Source organism: Amborella trichopoda, chromosome 7 (assembly GCF_054954075.1).
Source record: "Amborella trichopoda isolate Santa Cruz 75 chromosome 7, AtrichopodaSantaCruz75HAP2 v2.0, whole genome shotgun sequence".
NCBI lineage: Eukaryota > Viridiplantae > Streptophyta > Magnoliopsida > Amborellales > Amborellaceae > Amborella > Amborella trichopoda.
Window position 1 is genome coordinate 4744623 of NC_142342.1, and position 18949 is coordinate 4763571.

Consider the following 18949-nt stretch of genomic DNA (forward strand, 5'->3'; position numbering starts at 1 on the left):
GATGAGGTCGGAGTACACCCAGATGAAAGCTAAAGGACTGTGTGGTCCTTACGTGTGATGAATAGCATTTAGAGATAGGGTTAAAACATCATTGTTATATCATCACACGGCATATATATAGATAGTCGTTTTGAGATTCACCAATAAAGGTGAAGCATGTACATAGGGTCATGGGAACCGCTAGGTCAGTTTAAGAAAGCTAGGTGGATCGTAATTCACAGTTGAAGGTGGAGTGCTTCCATGTATTAATAATTTCCTAGATCTAACGGATCCGATTCCCATCAAAATTAATTAATTTTATATTATGTGATTTTTAGAATGTTTATTTGAATTTTTTTAAATCTTCTGATATTTTATTTTTGTCATTTGAATTTATAACTGAAGATAAATTAATTTTTCAATGTTTTAAATAAAATATTATAGTTTAAAAAAAATAAAATAAATTAAATATGAAATAAAATATTTTCTAAAATATTTGAGACCTCTACAAAATATAGGGCTCAAAATTTAAAAGGATGTGGATTAGGTGGGGCCCACACATGGCCACCAAAAGGGTGGCACACCTCCACCCACCCACGTAACATTCTTTGAATATTTGAAATATTTACTAATTATTTGAATCAAGATTGATTGGTCAAATAAATAAGGATTTGATATATTGAAATATAAGCTTTCTCTATTTGATTGGAATAGATTTAGAACATAGATGATAAAGCTCTAGCTCATCTATTTGAATCTTTATGGTGGATCAAAAAGATTGATGACTCAAATCTCTTACCCCACGAATATCCTTAGATCGACGGTTGAGATTTTACCCTACGAATTGAAGCAAAATCTATGGCATAGAAAATCTATAAAATGAAATGTTCCCTCAATGAAATATGTATTATTTTTTCTCTCTTTAATAATTCTCTCTCCCTACCAAAAATTCCACTCTCTTCCAAAGGGAAGCATGCCCCAATTTTATCTCTTTCTAAGTTGTACTATGTTGTGGTGGCATGCACCACTTCTATTCTATGTCGGTGGCAAAGGGTGGAACACCTTGCTAGTAGATCTCTCCCTCTTTCTTTTCATATTCATCTCTCATCTCTTTAAAATCAAGTTAAGAGGCTTAATGAAGATTAAGTCATTGAGTGGATTTTAACCATAGTAGCAAAATCAATATACCGATCATAGATCGCAAGCACCATAGGAGAATCGACGTGGGGTGTATTAAGCCCAGTTGAGGTAATCTCCAGCAATTTTACTTTTTTAAAATATTTACTTCTCTTCCCATAAAGCAATAAATTCTAGTTTTGTTTTTTGAATAAATAATTGTATTTGAAGACGCAGCAATTGAAAACCGATTTTATTTTTATTTTATTTATTTCAAGAGTGGTTTGATTAGAATTGGACATTGTAAGTGATCTTGCCAGTGTAGGGATAAATAAATTTTTAAATATATATATTGTGTGCTTTATCATAAAGTCCATTCAATTATGACTTATAATATTGAAGGTTCGAAGTCGGGGTATTTTAGAAAACAACAAAAATTTATTTTTTTTAAAAAAGGGGGAAATAAATGTGAAATACAACATATGAAAGGGATTTTTTAACAATGTAGGGAACATGAGCATAAGTTTCTCTAAGTTCTCCTGGATTTTAGAACCTGGATAGTCCCAAATCAGCCCTCCGAATGTTCGATCTACATCAAGGATTCTCCTAGTCAAATATCAAAGATTTAAAAACTTGTTACAAAATAAAATTAGTAGGAATCAAGCAAAATTAGTTTCATAATTGTACTCGCCCTCCCACCACTAAACCCAATCCAAAATCGCGTACCACTAAGCCCAATCCAAATTCGCCCACCACTAAACCCAATCCAAACTCGTTGATTCCAATCGTATCGTTGATTTTTAAATGCCTGATTACCTGATTTGTATAATGTATTGCTCGTAATATTTTTTATAAATGCACTGATGGGTTCCACAATTGGGTGTCTCTAAATGAATAAATGCATGCCTCCTTTAGTAATCGAGTAACAATTGATTGTGGTGTTCTCATTTGCAATAATAATAGGCTATATTTGATAAAATCGAGTAGTTAGGGATGTGCCATTGATTTGGCACAAAATCCATAGGGTTGCAGCCTTATAAAACATAATTAAAGCCTCACCTCATAACACATTAAAAATCGCAATTCAAGCATTGAAAAACCTTTACATCAATCATCTCAGCTTGAACATTATGGTTGTAAAAAAATTTTAAGTCTTCAAGCTATAAAAATAGTGTATATTGTAACAAATTATCTAGACTGTTAACTTTACCTTAAAAAATTGTTCACAGATCTGCAAGATTTGTACATTTTTTTTAGTTTCAAATATTATTTCAGTGATGGAAATTGATTTTAGAGCCATAATCGAGATTTTCGTTGTCAAAAGTGCTCTCCGGATGAAGATTTAAGGTGGGGTTTTACTTTGTTTTTGTAAAGCCTAGGCCTTAAAAAAATTTCATCCAATAAAATTTTCTTGAATGCTGTGATGATTTTACATCCAAGGGGTAAAAAGTGATTGTGACCATGCGGTACCAAAAGTGAGTGGGTGAGGCTTTAGTTTGTTTTCATAAAGCTTAGGGCTTAAAGAAACTTCATCCAATAAAATTTTCGTGAAGGTTGTGATGCATTTCAATGTAATGATTTTACATCCAATAGGTAAAAAATGATGCAATTTTTTTGAATGTTGTGATGCATTTCAATATAATGATTTTACATCCAATAGGTAAACGCTGTACCAAAAGTGAATGTGCTTCTCTTCAATTATTGGTAAACATAAATAACATTGGTATTGTATGCAATCTTTCAGATTTAGCATTAGATTTTATTTTATTTCGAGTGAGTTAATAAGGAGAGGGCCCTACTTTGGTAGGAATTGAGCTTAGGACGTAGTGTTGCAAATTGTTGAGTGCTAACTAGTTAAGCCCGGGCTCTTTTTCTAAACATTAGAACTTAATTGTATTGGTTTAGTTATGGAAAGTGATTATGGACTTTTAGGACTGATCAACAACAAATACAGTTTTCGAACCGCCCAACAATAAAAGCCAAGGGCTTTCCGAAACTCTTAAATGCCAAAGGGCAGCCCAAAAGTAGCTAACATGGAGCGCTCAATAGGTCGGATCAAGTTCGGGTCTGGCTAGACCCAAAAAAATGATATGGGGCCCGGATTGAATTCATCGAAACTAGACACAAACCCAAAATTATAATGTGGGACCTTAACCCAACTTAAAAATTAATATATCAATATATTTAATTATATTTCATAAATTGGTACTCAAAAAATACTAATAGACTTGGACCCGGACCGAATAGTGTTCGGAGTCAAGACTTGGACCTTGATCCAACCCGCCGGGTTGAATTTTTTGACCATATCTGGGCCCGAACCTAGATTGGATCTACCCCTGGAGTCTCAGGTTCTAGGTAGGGTCTGGGTCCGGGTCTATTGTCACCCTAGAACAATAGGCAATTTCAGAGAAAAAATAAAAAAGTATAACGTCAAAATAAATTACCCAAATAAATAGGCCTTTTTAAATTCTAAAATATAAATAGTCCTCACATAAATTTCTCTAAATTCTTTTCCCTATTATTAAACCCCCCTCCTTGAAGTTGAATAATTTCTATACTCCACCTAAAAAATTATACAATGGTTACCTTTCACGTAAATCTTCCCATCACACCGATGCAAAACGATAAAAGTTAATCTCGTTGCGCATAACTACCAAAATTAAAAGAAGAGAAGCATAATTCCTTCCAATATTATTGAAGTAGATAATACCATTGAATCAGAAAGCCAGACTAATTTAGCCCATAAAAGTTGCCTTGACATGAGGCCCCTTCCATTTCAATCTAAAGGACATCTCTCTCTTTTCTTTCTCTGAATTTTGAAGCACATATCTCTCTTTCTTTTTTTGTTATGAATCACAAATCTCTCTCTCTCTCATCAATTTTGGCAGCAGCAGTTGGGGTTACTTTGAGCGCAGCCATCGCCACTACCATATCCATGTCGAATGCAGTAGGCATTACAGTCTAGCACTGTGCCGCTGACTTCGCCGCAGACGGTAAAACAGGTAGCCCGCCGGACTTCAAGATTAACTCGTGTTGCATGAGCTGCATATGCAAGAAACCCCTCGTAAGACTTGTTACAACATGAGAGAGAGAGGCTAAAACATCAGAATAAACTGTTAGTTGTAAATGAAAAGCACTTAAAATGGGGTTATTTTAGAACCTGTAAGAAATAACAGCAGATGGATTTTCGAGACTAAATTTTTAAAATTGCAATGGTCAAGTAAAATGCATTTCAATGCAAGTTAATTTGCATATTAATGATTAACTTTCTCATTTGGGCTTAGTAGTATTGCACTAATGTGCATTTGAGCCAATCTTTTGCCATAGTTCATGCTATATCTAGATCAAAGAAATAAAAAAAAGGTCATTTATCAAATACTAGGGGGAAAATGAAAGATTTACCTGTTGACAGAAGGAACATTTTCAAAAGAATTGATAAGAGAACTTGAATCTTTGCCATTTTTCTCTGTTTCCTTGTTTGGGGGAAAGTGTATGTATTTTTTCTTCTCTAAGGTTGTCGATATTGCTGAACAATGCTGCTCTTTATGATACTAAGTCCAATGTCACTTACCCAAAAAATTCCAATGTCAAAATTCATAATAAATGTCAAAATTTATAATAAAATCCTCCTCTGATGTTGTGATAAGAACGCATTCAAGTAATTACTATTTTAAACTGAAAAGACTTAAATTTTTGGGGTAAATTACTGAGTATGGTCCTTCTATAAGTGAGAAAACGCATTTCATTGGTAGATACTGTTGGTTTATGTAGCTTTTAAAGGCCTTATGAGAGCTTTGTATGAGCATTTTATATAGTGGAACATAAACTCAGTGGGTGTGTGGTCCTTTTGTGGACCATATTAGGCAAATGTTATTCGCTGATACTCTCACTAGGCTCGACGAGCTAGGCCAGCCGAAGTTTGGAAAAACCCAAGATACCTAGGCATAGGGATTTATCGAGAAGGGTTTAGTGGGTTATCCCTTGATGAGGTTCGAGTATACCCAAATGAGAGCCAAGGGACTGTGTGGCCCTTGCGTGTGATGAATAGCCTTTAGAGATAAAACTAAAACCTCATCGTTATATCATCACACGGTATGTATATAGATAGTCGTTTTGATATTGACCAATGAGGGTGAAGCGTGTACTTGTGCGAGAGATTACCTCTGTGCATCGTAGAGTCATGGTTGCATCATGGTCTGGAGGACTATGATTTTTGTCTTTAGGGGAGAACCTGAAATCCATAAACTAGGATTGCGTCATCTAGTCTATTGGCTGACTTTGGTGGTCCAATCATGAGCCCCTGCAGTAGACTGTGGGTCATGGGAACTGCTGAGTCAATATCAGAAAGCTAGGCTGATCGTGATTCGCAGTTGAAGGTGAAGTGGTCCCATGTATTGATAATTTCCTAGATCTAATAGATCTGATTCCCATAAAAATAAATTAATTTTATGTTATGTGATTTTTAGAATGTTTATTTGAATTTTTGTGAATCTTCTGATATTTTATTTTTGTCATTTGGATTTATAAATTAAGAGAAATTAATTTTTCAATGTTTTAAATAAAATATAAGAGTTAAAAATTATAAATATGAAATAAAATATTTTCTAAAAATATATAGGACCTCCATAAAATAAGGGTCCAAAATTTTAAAAAATGTGGATTAAGTGGGGCCACACATTCACGTAATATTATTGGGAATAATGTTTATCATCTTTGTTGGCTTATCCTTTAGATATAACCAACTTATGTGACAATGTTGAACATTTGAGATATTTACTAAATCTTTGAATCAATATTGGTTGATCTAATAATTTAATAATTAAGAATTGGATGTATTAAAATATAAGTTTTTCTAATTGATGGAAATAGATTCAAGAAATGGAGGATAATGTTCTAGCTCATCTCTTTGAATTTTGATGGTGGATCAAAGAAATTGATGGCTCAAATCTCTCACCCCACAAGTCTCCTTAGATCGATGGTTGAGATTTGACTTTACGAATTGAGGCAAGATCTATGACACAGAAAATCTATAAAAGAAGGTATTCTGTCATAAAATGATATACGTATTATCTTCTCTCTAACTATCCCAAAATTTAGCTTTCTCTGGAAAAGGCTTTGGATTACCAAAGGAAGACATGCCCAATTTTATCTTTCTCCAAATTTCACCATGTTTTGGTGGCATGCATCACCGGGGTGGAACCCCTTGTTAGTAGATCTCTCCCTCTCTCTTCATATTCATCTCTCATCTCTCTAAAATCAAGCTAAAATGCTTGATCAAAATTAAGCCATTGAGTGGATTTTTGCCATGGTAGGAAAATCAACATACCGTTCATAGATCTCGAACACCATCGGAAGGAGCAAACTCGGCGTGGGGTGTACTAAGCCCAGTTGAGGTAATCTTATGCAATTTTACCTTTTTAAATATTTATTTCTCTTCCCATAAAGCAATAAATTCTAGTTTTATTTATTGAATAAAGAGTTGTATTTGAAGAAATAACAATTAAAAACCAATTTTATTTTTATTTTATTTATTTCAAGAGTGGTTTGATTATAATTGGATAGTGTAAGTGATATTGCCGGTATAAAGGTAAAGAATTTTTTAAATACATGTACACCGTACTTTATCATAAAGTCCTTTCAGATACTATTTTGAGATAGAAAGGATATAAATGTAGGTATTATTTCGAGTTAGAAAGGATAGAAATTTTTGGAATTGATATATAGATTTATAGTCATTCTAAAAATGGTTACAAGCATATGACATGTAGGTACAATTTTGAGGTAGAAAATATTAATTTTTTTTATCTTTTCCCACGTGTATTACTTGTTTTTAGTTTTTATTTTCATTCTTTTAAGAAATTTATCATAAATACACATTAGAGATGAAGTAATTAACATTTTATTCCATTTGCACCTATTCCAATTCAAGACCATGTGTTTTCTATGGTATTTTAAAACAAAATCAAAAAATATGGGTAAAGTACTAAACTATTTATTTCTCATAGGTAATTTGAGAATTTTCCCTTTATTTTTTCTAAGAAAGTTCTATTGGATGCAAATTAAATGATAAAGGCTCGCCAAGCATTTCCTCCATTCACTCGCTCGAATGAAATCATAAACCCAATGTAGGAGCGAGGGCAGCAATGGGCCGGGTGGCCCAACCATTAAAAACTAGTCTTGGGCCATAACATGTAGCCTAAGCACCAAGCCAAACTTGGGGTTGGACCACAACAGGTCCAGCTTAGCATTGTGGTTTTCCTTTTCTTCTTCTTTTTATTTTTTTTCCTGTTTTTCCCCTTGTCTATTACTCTTAGCGGGATTGGGGCAAAGTCAGGATTGGTCCAACCCATTGACAACCTATACATAGTATGATTTTTGAGAGACTAATAAAAAAAACAAAAAAAAAAACATACCATTTGTGCCTGAAAGAAATAACATCCTAGGAGTGACTAAAGATGGTCCAATTTTTTGACAATGAGATTGAAGTGTGTTGGAATAACTGGTCCAACAGTCAAAGCAAACGAAAAAATTAAACAACAGGGAACCGAGTATCATACATGAGTGCTCGCAAACAAATTTTAGTGAACAAATTTGAAGAGGGATGATCAACTTCATAGGCAAATTCGACAACTACTAGAGCTGTTGAAATCGGTTCTACACCATAAATCCCGAGTGAGGTGAAAGCTCACGAATACTCTCACAAGAACCTTATAAGGAGCAGTCCAAGCTCAACTCTCACACATAATTCTTTAAGACTCAAATGGGGGAGTGATTGTACTCTCTCTCTCTCTCTCAAAAGGAGCTCTCATACCCTTTATCGTGTATGTTGTTGTATATGTACAGACCTACACCCCTCCCATTTTATAGTGAAAGAAACTTCCTTCCCCCCTTTTATTCATGTGGGAGTAACCTCCTCATGAATGGGCACCATTGGAATGCATACACTATGCTATTCATGGAAAGCTCCCCCACGAAAAGGTACAACCTCTCCCCACCTCCTTTTCATGTAGGAAAGTAAGTCGTGAGGAAAGTGTGGTCTACATGGGTGTGCCTTCCTAATAAAGACGCACCCTCATATCTACAAAGTGTCTAGGCTCAAAGTCCATTTGTTTCAATAAATAGTCATCTATGATTCATGTAAACATATAGGAAGGTTCAAAAAGGGCAAAGTGCAAGTCCAAAACTCCAAAAATAGTTAAAATTAAGTAGATCTATAAACATATGAAAATATTGAAAATGGACGGTCTAGATAAGATGTTGTAAATGTACCATTTATGAGACTCAAAATAAATTTATTTTTTATAATCATACATCTCGATGTCAAGATGGTCAATCACAGGGTTTTTCAACATTAAAACAACATTTTCCGATGGATTTTTGAGGTGCATCCGTAGTTCTACATTTTAAGGTTGCAACCTTATATAAACTTTTTCCATAATATGTTTAGATATGAGTAAATACCATATGGTGCTTCGAAGTAGAGAAATAAAAATGTTGAATTTTTTTTGCATAAAGTCCTTAAAAATAAAACCTCAAGAAAAGCATTACAGGACCATTCAGGCATTGGCATAACTTTGGGCTATTGAGGAAAAAAAATAAGTCTTATTAAAGTAGAAAAACATCTAGCTTTAGACATTATTTATGCAAAGGATAAAAAGCCAAGATTTGGGAAAAATAAAAAAAAATATAAAAAGATAGAAAATTAACAGAATAGAACACTAAGATTATTTAGTTCAACAACTTACCTATGTTCAAAGTTCTCTACTAATCATAAAAGTACCACGCAAGCATGAAGAATACAAGTGTTTACAAGCTATCTCTCACAAGCCATAAAAACATGATTTTCCTCTCCTTAGACCTACCCAAAGGACTATAGGAACGCACATTCTCTCTCAATTTTTTAGGGTTTAAAAAATTGAGACCAAGATCAGGACCAACTAATCTGGATTGGGATCCGAAGGGACCAGTGTGGTTCCTTCAAATAACGGGAACAAGCCCATTCCCTTTATGAACAGGCCAGAACTGGTCCCACCTTTTTTAAACTTTTTTATTAGCCACTTCACTTGGCCGAACCATTGATCTGAACCACTGAATCTTCCGGATGGGTAATCGGGCTCACTTACTCATGTTTTTAAACCTTCCTATTTTTCCTTGCATTGATTATCTAAAGAGGAAAACCCTAGAGAATGACCACCACAGGCTAGAGTCTCTCTCTCCCTACCTTTTAGAAGTTGGAAAGCCTACATATAGGAATCATGTGACCCTTCCTATATCTACATGGAATCAAACCCTATAAAAATAGGACTTCCAAATAATAGTCGTTAGTGTATATATAAAAATAGTATATCAAAATAATAGTCGTTAGTTTATATGTCTATAGGGTTAATTATATAGGGTAATATTATCATCAATATATATAGGAAAGGTGGGTGTGGAATCCTGTATTTCATGGTGAGTATGGGTGTAGTAGGTGTTGGCGTATAGATATCTATATTGACATACATCATTATGAATACATATCAATATGGATATGCATATGTATGGGTATATATCTCTTAAGTGCCTAAGATTATTATATGATTAGTTAGTAATTTTTAATAATTGTTAGGGTCTATCCAGAATTGTTACTAATCGTATATTTATAAAAGGTATTGTATATATATTTTTATTCAATAAAGATAGAGTTCTCTGCAGTATTCTGAGTTCCTATCAGTAGGTGTCTTATCAATTGTTATTTGTTGATATAAGATAAGTTTGTATATTCATACATCAATGGATACTAAAAATCTCTTTAGAGAAACCTAATACTCTACTATTTATTAGAGCCATGGATCAGTTCTATTATTGTATGATCGATTCTGTTATTTTTTTTTGGCTCGATCATGTCTTTTTTTATCTATAAGCAGTTCTCTTATTGTTCTTTCAACAATCTCTACTGTTTTTCTTAATGTTTGCTTAACAAGTCTTAGATCATGCTATGATATACTGAACATCTTGACCTCTAGTAAAGATCACTCAGACAAGGAAAAGTCCCTCAAACCTCCTTTTGATACTTCTTTCTCTACCTTTAAGACTTTTATTAAAGCTTCATTCTTGTGGGCCATGCCTTCATGTATCATAGAGGTTATAGCTTTATCATTGTTAGGCCCTCTCTCTCATCAAAACCTGGTTCCATGCCATTGGAATTGTAGCAAGCTTTGGCTGATGCGCCAAACCACCATCACGGTGCCTGTCATCCACAACCCTTTTGTCATCCCCTACTTCCCATGCATATCTATGTTATTTTAACCTTCATGTTTAATATGTGTTATATTGGGTTTAAGTTTCTATGGTTTATTGATATGCAACCTCCGTCTCTAGGTTCATTCCTAGGGTTTTTGATAATACCCTATTTCTTTGATATTTTGGGGGTTGTTGTTAACCCAAGCTTTGAGCACGGATGGGGCCATTGGATGTGCGAAACTGGCTTTACAAAAGATTTGTGACGAATCTACCCAATTCATCTGTGCTTGTTGATCGCGCAATTTGAACATGACAACGATGATTTTTATTGGTCCATGCTATGCATATGAAAATCCGACAGCTCGTTTACATTACTTATTGTCTAAACTCCTACTGCCCTCTCAAAATATTTTGAGTTTGAGGGGGTGTGTTAAGAAAATGTTACTTATTGTCTAAACTCCTATTGCTCTCTCAAAGCATCTTGAGTTTGAGAGGTGTGTTAAGAAAACGTCACTTATTTGTCTAAACTCCTACTGCTCTCTCAAAGCATCTTGAGTTTGAGGGGGTGTGTTAAGAAAATTTATGTCTACCATGTTAATTATAAAAGGTGTATATTATAATCAATATTTATGAGAAAGGTAGGTGTAATACCATGTATTTTATGGCAAGTATGGGTGTAGTATACGTGTCAATGATTTATTTATATTATTATCATATGTTATTTGTTTGTATAAGACAAGTTTGCATATTCATACATTAATAGACACATAGAGTCTCTATAGAGAAATTTGAGATTCAAACAAATGTAAAGATCGAATTTCAAAAAAGAAATCTCTCCTTTTCTTAGATAAATATTGATATTCTTTAATGGAAAATGTTTTGATAGGGCTTTAGTCCAAAAAAAAAAAAAAACGGTTTTGATAGGGCTGTAGCCCTATAAAAATAAGTAAAGCTTGACCTCAAAACTCACTTAAAAGTACAGTTCTGGCGTCGAAAAATCTTCAAAGTGATAATTTTGATGTAGGCTATTATATTTCTAAAAGGAAAAAAAGTTCGGATTCCAAACCCTAACAATATTGTATAGTGTGATACATTATCTAAACTGTCTATTTTGCATTAAAAATAAGTGTTAGTAGACACAATTTTTTTTAGCTTCAAGTTTTATAATTAAAAATCAATTTCAGAGTCACAATTTTTTTTAGCTTCAATTTTTATAATTAAAAATCAATTTCAGAGTCGTCAAGAAAATTTTTTATAGTGTTTTCAAGACCATGATTCGGCTTTATCTTGTTTTCATAATGCCTAGGGCTTATCTTTAATGACCCGATCTTGGGATAATTCACATATGAGCATAATCCTGTCGTTTTCCAGGTGGGATCCACAAGAAAGGACAAAAAAGCGTGAATGCAGTGTAAGGGCAATTCCGTCTTTTCCCGGTCAATCAATGACAACGTGGCTCTTCTTACTCTTAGCCGTCGGTTCGTCATAACTGCATCCCACATAGACGGTCTAGATTCCCCGAATGAGCCGAAGCTTAGCACGCATGGAAGAAATTTATCTCTCCGAATAAAACTTCATCATACCTGGCACGTGCTTGTAAGCCAGAATATGGGCATTTCAGAAAGTGTGCCCCCAAAACGGGGATAATTTAGTACACCTCAAAATATCCTCGCAACTCCAATTTTTCCCTATAAATACCTCATTAACCCCCTTCTTTCTCTCTCTTAAATGCCGTGCTATATTGCTCTTCTCTCTCTCTCTAAGATTGCTTTTTCCTCTCTCTCTAAGATTGCTTTTCCTCTCTCTCTGAGATTGCCTTTCCTCTCTCTCTCCTTCTTTAATCATTTTTCTTCTCTCTCCATTTTTCCTGTGCATTTATTTCCTCTCTCTCCTCTTCCTTAATCATTTTTCCTCTCTCTCCATTTTTCCTGTGCATTTATTTCCTCCCATCCCCTGTTTATAAGTGGCTTTTTCCTATCTCTCTCTAATATATCGTTGATGGCCTTTAATACTTCCTCTCTCTACAAATTAGCCTATGGAAATTTGTACCTTAATACCCTCGCTACAATATATTGTTTTAGTGATACCAATCAATTCTCTGTCTCGTCCTTAGATTCCCATTGAACCACAACCGTCCATCTATTCTCCCTTCCTCTCTCTCTCTCTCTAGCTCTATTTCACTGTTAAGGACCGCCAGCCCTTTGTTTACGCTACTCAGCCTTCGGGAAAGACCTCTCTCTCTCCATTCATGAAATATGCACACTTTTTTTCTCTAAAAATTCATCATCCTTCCTATTTCTCTCTCTTCTCGCCTTGACCTTGTTCTTCCAATCAGATCCCGACCGAACGTAGATCGGAATCTGGCCGTCCATCTCCCTTCAAATCCCTTCTGACCAACCCATCTTTCTCACTCTTACTCAACTGATAAACCTCTTCCCCTCTCTCTCTGTAAAGACTCCATCTCTCTATCTTGACCAAATATCCACTGAAAACCATTTTTCTCTCTCTAGCATTTGCTCAGTTCAGTTTCTTCCACTTTCTCTCTCTGCTTCTTGGCCGTTCGATAAATAAAACTTTAGATCATATTTTCTCTTTTTTTTTCTTTATTTTTGAGCTCTCTCTCCCTCTTCACTCTTGCTGACGTGGAATAGGGCGTCAAAAAACATTATGTCAAGCAGCAACAGTACGTCAAAAAAGAGGAAAATTACTCTTGATTTTGACGCCCAAGCCTCAAATGACTCGAAACAAGATCAAGCCGAGTCTGAGCCGGCTAACCGGATCCTGGCTTACTATTTGGCCCACGAGTTCCTCTCTCACGGATCTCTCTTCGGCCTCACTTGGAGCCGAGCCGCAGGATCGAGTCTCGCAGAGCTGGATGAACCGAGGTACTCGACACGTAGTTCTCCTCGTAGCCGTGAGATCTATGCTGACGTGGCAAGCATCGTAAAATCTGAAGACGTTCATCTCCCTGGCATTGTCAACCCCATTCAGCTCTCCCATTGGCTGGAGCTCTGACAAGTCTCGCCTTGTGGACGCGCACGAGTCACATTATCTTAACCTTGTGAAATGTCTAGCCTGATCCAGTCTCTTTTCGTGCACGTGTGAAATGGCTCGTTTCGCGCATGTGACAGTCCCCTGAGTGTGGGTTTGTGACGTGCGATTCACATGACTGAACAACATGCGTTGTACTTCCATTTTGAGAAAATGGACGTCATGATTTCGAAACTCTCAACCGTTGATTAAAGTGTTGGTCCTGATGGCATTTTATAATGTATATAATTTAGTGTTTTGTTGAGATAAGGTTTGGACGATAATGAAAATGATGATGATATGGAAAATTTTTCAAATTGTGAACTTTTTAATGAAATTTTTAATTTTTATTGATGCCTAAGTTTTTATTTTTATTTTACCCTTGACTTAATATTGGAGGGCTCATACAAAAAATTAGGTGTGTGGTGAGTTTGAAAGTCTATGTTGGAATTGCTAAAAAACACAAAAAGAAAACAGTTCGATAATCCAACTTTCTAGACTTTCAAACAAAAAAGAAAAAAAAAAAACACGAAAGTGTGTAAGTAGTTTGAAAGTCCCACTTTAGAACTACCCGAATACTTAGTGTTCTTTTGTATAGTTTAAGCCTGTTTGAAAGTAGACTTTCAAATCTCCCAAACACTCATATTATGTGTTTTTGAGGAATAGGAGTTTCCAATCCCCATACTTAACATTTTATGTTTCAGGTAATTTGAAAGTGGAACTATTTAAAAGGGTAAAGTAGAAATGGAGAAAAGCTCAAAATGTTTGGATCTCACCTTAAAATGTCAAAAAATATGGTTCATTATTTAACCCCAAAAATTATTGTGGATCCGTATGTACATTTCCCAAAGAAATAAATTTTGGTAAATTTCCCTTATGTTATGCATCATTATCATCATCCAAGCCTTTAGTTGCATGAATCATGTTCATCAATTCTTCTCTATTAAGGATCATATCCTCAATAAGACAAAAAATTAATCCCTATTTTATGCTATATTAAAAAATAATATTTTATATTTTATTGCCTTTTTTTTTTCTTTTTCCTTTTTTTTTCAAAATACCCTCAATTTAGAACTTTTTTTTTGTAAAGAGATCAATTGGAAACTTGATTTTTTCATAACTTGGGTGGTTCAGAACTTCATTGGGAGCTTGAAGTTAGAAACCGCCCAAACTAGCCGAAAAGAAATGAGGTATACTGTGCCACATTGTGGATATAGTCTCTTGAACGTTAATGTAGAAAATCTAGTTCGTCTTTTTTGTTTTTTTTTTAAATAGTCATCTAATATCAATTGCAAAATTGTTGATAAAAAAATACATTTTACTTGAGGGAGCACGTGCTTGGAGGTGCACCCTAGGACAACGAAGTTAAATCAAAAAATTTGAAAAAGGTTCACATGTGTGCATTAATGAGATGAGCATCTCGAATAAATTGCAACGCATACCATTTCTCAACCTTTATATCTTTGTTAACTTTTTTTATGCATCGATATATCTGCTTAGCATAAGTTTGTTTTGTTCCTAAACATAAGCATAGTTTGGGTTTGCCCTCGACATATCTAAGAACACATTTTACTACGGCTTAGTATTTTACAAGAGGTCTACTTTGTGAAAAGTCTCAGGCTTCTCTAAAGAGACTCAGTGTCTATTAATCATATGAATATACAAACTTATCTTTTATAGACAAATTACAGATGAGAAAATATAAAAATAAATCACAGATTCATATACTATACTCAGACTTACCATAAATACAAGATATTGTATCTACCCTTCCCAAATATATAGATTAAAGTATACACCTTCCATATTAATGAGTTATACAATAAATGTTGTCCTTTCACACTTCCCCTCAAACTCAAGATGTTATGAAATAGAGCTGTTGGAGTTTGAACACTAATTGATATTATACACCAAACATTGTGTGTTGGAACACCTCAGCAGGTGTTGCTGAAATGAAAAATAGATATATTTTGGAAGCTACAAGGTCTTTGATGTTTCAGATGTTTGTTCCAAAAATTTATTGGTCTAAAGTTGTTTTAACTACTTGCTGTCTAATTAACAAACTTCTAAGTAAAATTCTTATGGATAAATCTGCCCATAAAATTTTAAAAAATAGAAAATTTGATTTATCTCATTTGCGAGTATTTGGATGCGTGGCTTATATTCATGTGATTGGGCACAACCGGGATAAACTTGATAAACGTTCTAGTAGATGCATCTTTTTTAGATACTCATCTACTAAAAAAGAATACAAATATTATGATCTCACAATCAAAAAAATGTATATTTCTAGAGATGTTCAATTTGTTGAAACAGAGTCCTATTTTCATAACACATTGAAAACTGATTTGGAAAATAGGACTTATGGGGAGTGTTCAAAAGGTCATTTGCCCTTGCCTAATATTAATACTAGTGATGTGTCCAATACACCGGAAACAAGTCATGATGATCTAGTCGAAGTTGAAGATACCTTTGAAACTCACCAATCTGGTTTGGAAGAAGAAGACTCTGCCGTGGCCCCACCTGAGCCCCCTTGCGTAAGTCTTCTCGTATCCCTCAACCTTCTTCTAGACTTCAAGATTTTTATACTTACCATGCATTTTTTATCCTGTTCAAAATCATATTTCCTATAAAAATATCTCCCATGACTATTTTACTTTTTTGAGTTCTATCTCTTATAATTATGAGCCAACTAATTTTCAAAATGCTATTTCTCAACATGCGTGGAAGAAGGATATGAAAGAGGAACTTCAGGCACTCGATAAGAACTATACTTAGGACATTGTTAAGTTACCTACAAGGAAGAAAAAAATTTGATGTATATGAGTTTTTAAAATTAAACATAATAATGATGGGTTTATTGAGAGACATAAGGCCAGGTTGGTGGCCAAAGGATTTACCCAAACTTATGAAATTGACTATAAATAGACTTTTGTACCAATTACCAAGATGAATAGTGTTCGTGTTCTTTTGTTTATTGCAATTAATTGTGAGTGGTATCTGCATCAGATAGATGTTAAAAATGCCTTCTTACATGGTGACCTTGAAGAATAAGTCTATATGAGTCTTCCTCCAGGCCATTCTAAAGAGAAGGAGAAAGGTCTTGTGTGCAAGTTAAATAAAGCTTTAAATGGATTTAAACAATTGTCTCGTGCATAGTAAGCCAAACTCAGCACATCCTTAGTGAGTGTCGAGTTTTTTAGAAGTTCAGTTGATTATTTGATGTTTACAAAAAGGGGAACGTCATGTACAACAATTGTACTGATTTATGTTGACGATATTATCATTACAGGTAATGATAAAGAAAGAATCATGAAACTTTAAAATCATCTTTACAAGAAATTTGGCATCAAGGATCTTGGTAAGCTAAAGTAGTTTCTCGACAGTGAAATAACACATTAAAAAAAATGAAGTCTTTATTTCTCAAAGGAAATATGTATTAGATATGTTGAAAGAAATCAAGACACTGGGAGTCAAACCCGTTGACACTCCTATTGATATTAATTGCAAACTTAATTCAACAAATGGAAAACTTCTTGAAGATGTGGGCCGCTTATAAAGACTTGTGGGCAAATTGGGATACTATCTGATATAATGTATGTGATTAGTCTTATTAGCTAATTTATGCATGTTCCTAGATCATGTCATATAGAGGTGGTCGATGGGATTCTCAGATATCTTAAGTCGTCACCCGACAGAGGTGTTTGGTTGAAACCGAATGGTTATATTAATATTATTGGTTATTCTGATGCTGACATAGCAGGTAGTCCAATTGAAAGGAGGTCCACTACTGGCTATTGTACATTGGTTGGAGGAAACTTGGTTACTTGGAAATACAATAAACAAAATGTAGTTGCTTGATCTAGTGCAGAGGCTGAATATAGAGCCGTGACTGCTACTACAAGTGAATTAATATGTCTAAAATACCTACTTCGAGATATGTCCCAATAGTCAATCCAATGGAGATGTTATGTAATAATCAAGTAGCTATGCATATAGCCTCCAATTCAAATTTTAATGAAAGAACCAATCACATAGAAGTTGATTGTCACATTATGAGTGAAAAGGTTCAGTAAAAAATTATTAGTACTTCTTATGTTCGAAGTGAAGACCAACTTGTCGATATGTTTACCAAAACTATTGCAAAGACAAAGTTCTATCAGATATTGTCCAAGTTGGGCTCCATTAATATCTATGCACCAACTTGAGGGGGAGTGTTGACAGTTATAAAACCAGATATTGAGTTTCCTATCTTGTATATTACAAGATATTAAATTTTATATATTGAGTTTCATATTTTATGGGATTACTATTGTAATGGGATTTGTGTCCTAAAAGGCAAGAATTACAACTCTATAAATCTCTGATAAACCAGAGTAATCCTCATGAATGAGATACTTGTAAGGCACCATTGCCGAACCACGTATATGTCTTGTTGATTTTTCTCCTTCTTGTAACTATTTTATTTATTGCAAATTCTACACCAACCCTTCTTGATCATGGTCACCACATGTCAATTGATTTTTTTTTTTAATGGCGTCTACTTTAACAACTCTTACGTCTTGTAAAGAGTGTAACACTTCTTCCTCTTGCTACTAAGCTTCTAATGCCCATCCAAAATGATTATTGTAGACTTCTTTATATAATTTGTAGCCTTCTATACCAAAATCTTTCGAGTGAGTAGAATTAATTATTTTATTTTAGTTTCCCCATTCAAACCATATATAACTTGACTCATCATTACTTTCCCATCTGGAGCAGAGTTGTAATGAGACACCACCTTAGTCTCTCAACTAAATGAGCTGAGTGGTTTATATCTTAATGGAAGAGAGTTGATTTGTATTACGATATGGCCTGCCACATTAGTCGATGAAGACTCAGCCTCTTAGCCGTATATATCTACAGCTATTGTAAAACGTGTTTTAGCTGTGTATTATTAGGATAATTAGTCGTGTATTGTTAGGAAAATCCCTACAATCAAGGGACTAGTTGTTCACCCATTCATGTACAATTTATATTTAAACACCAATCTCCCTCAATGAAAAGTGGCAATCGAGGCTTTCCCAAATTGTCTATCTTATCATGGTATCAGAGCATAGTTACTTGATTATGAGATCTGTACATTCTTCTTTGTAGTTGCAGATTTTTTCTTCCTCACAATGCTTTTTTTGTTTTCCTCATAAGTAGAACATATCTGCACGAATCAGTTACGCTCAGCCCTTCACTGCTATTCGAGAACAGCTTAGAGGGTATGTTCCTGCTTGTTTCAATCTGTCGTTAACAGCCTTCTGAACTGCAGGACCTACTGCTTGACAACATTGCTCGCCCCGTCTCACTTGCATCATCATCAAATATTGTTCTTCGTTGACCAGCAACATGTCTTCCACCAACGACCAGCACTCTGATAATCATGATGACGTCCAACCAACCAACAATAACGACAACAACTATTCATCCATTACCGACACATCCTCTTATTTTTCTTGCACTACTCTGACAACCCAAGTAATGTCCTTGTTTCTCAGACTCTTACAGGGGACAATTTTGGAACCTGGTGACGTGCAATGAGAGTTGATCTCGGAGCAAATAACAAGTTGTGCTT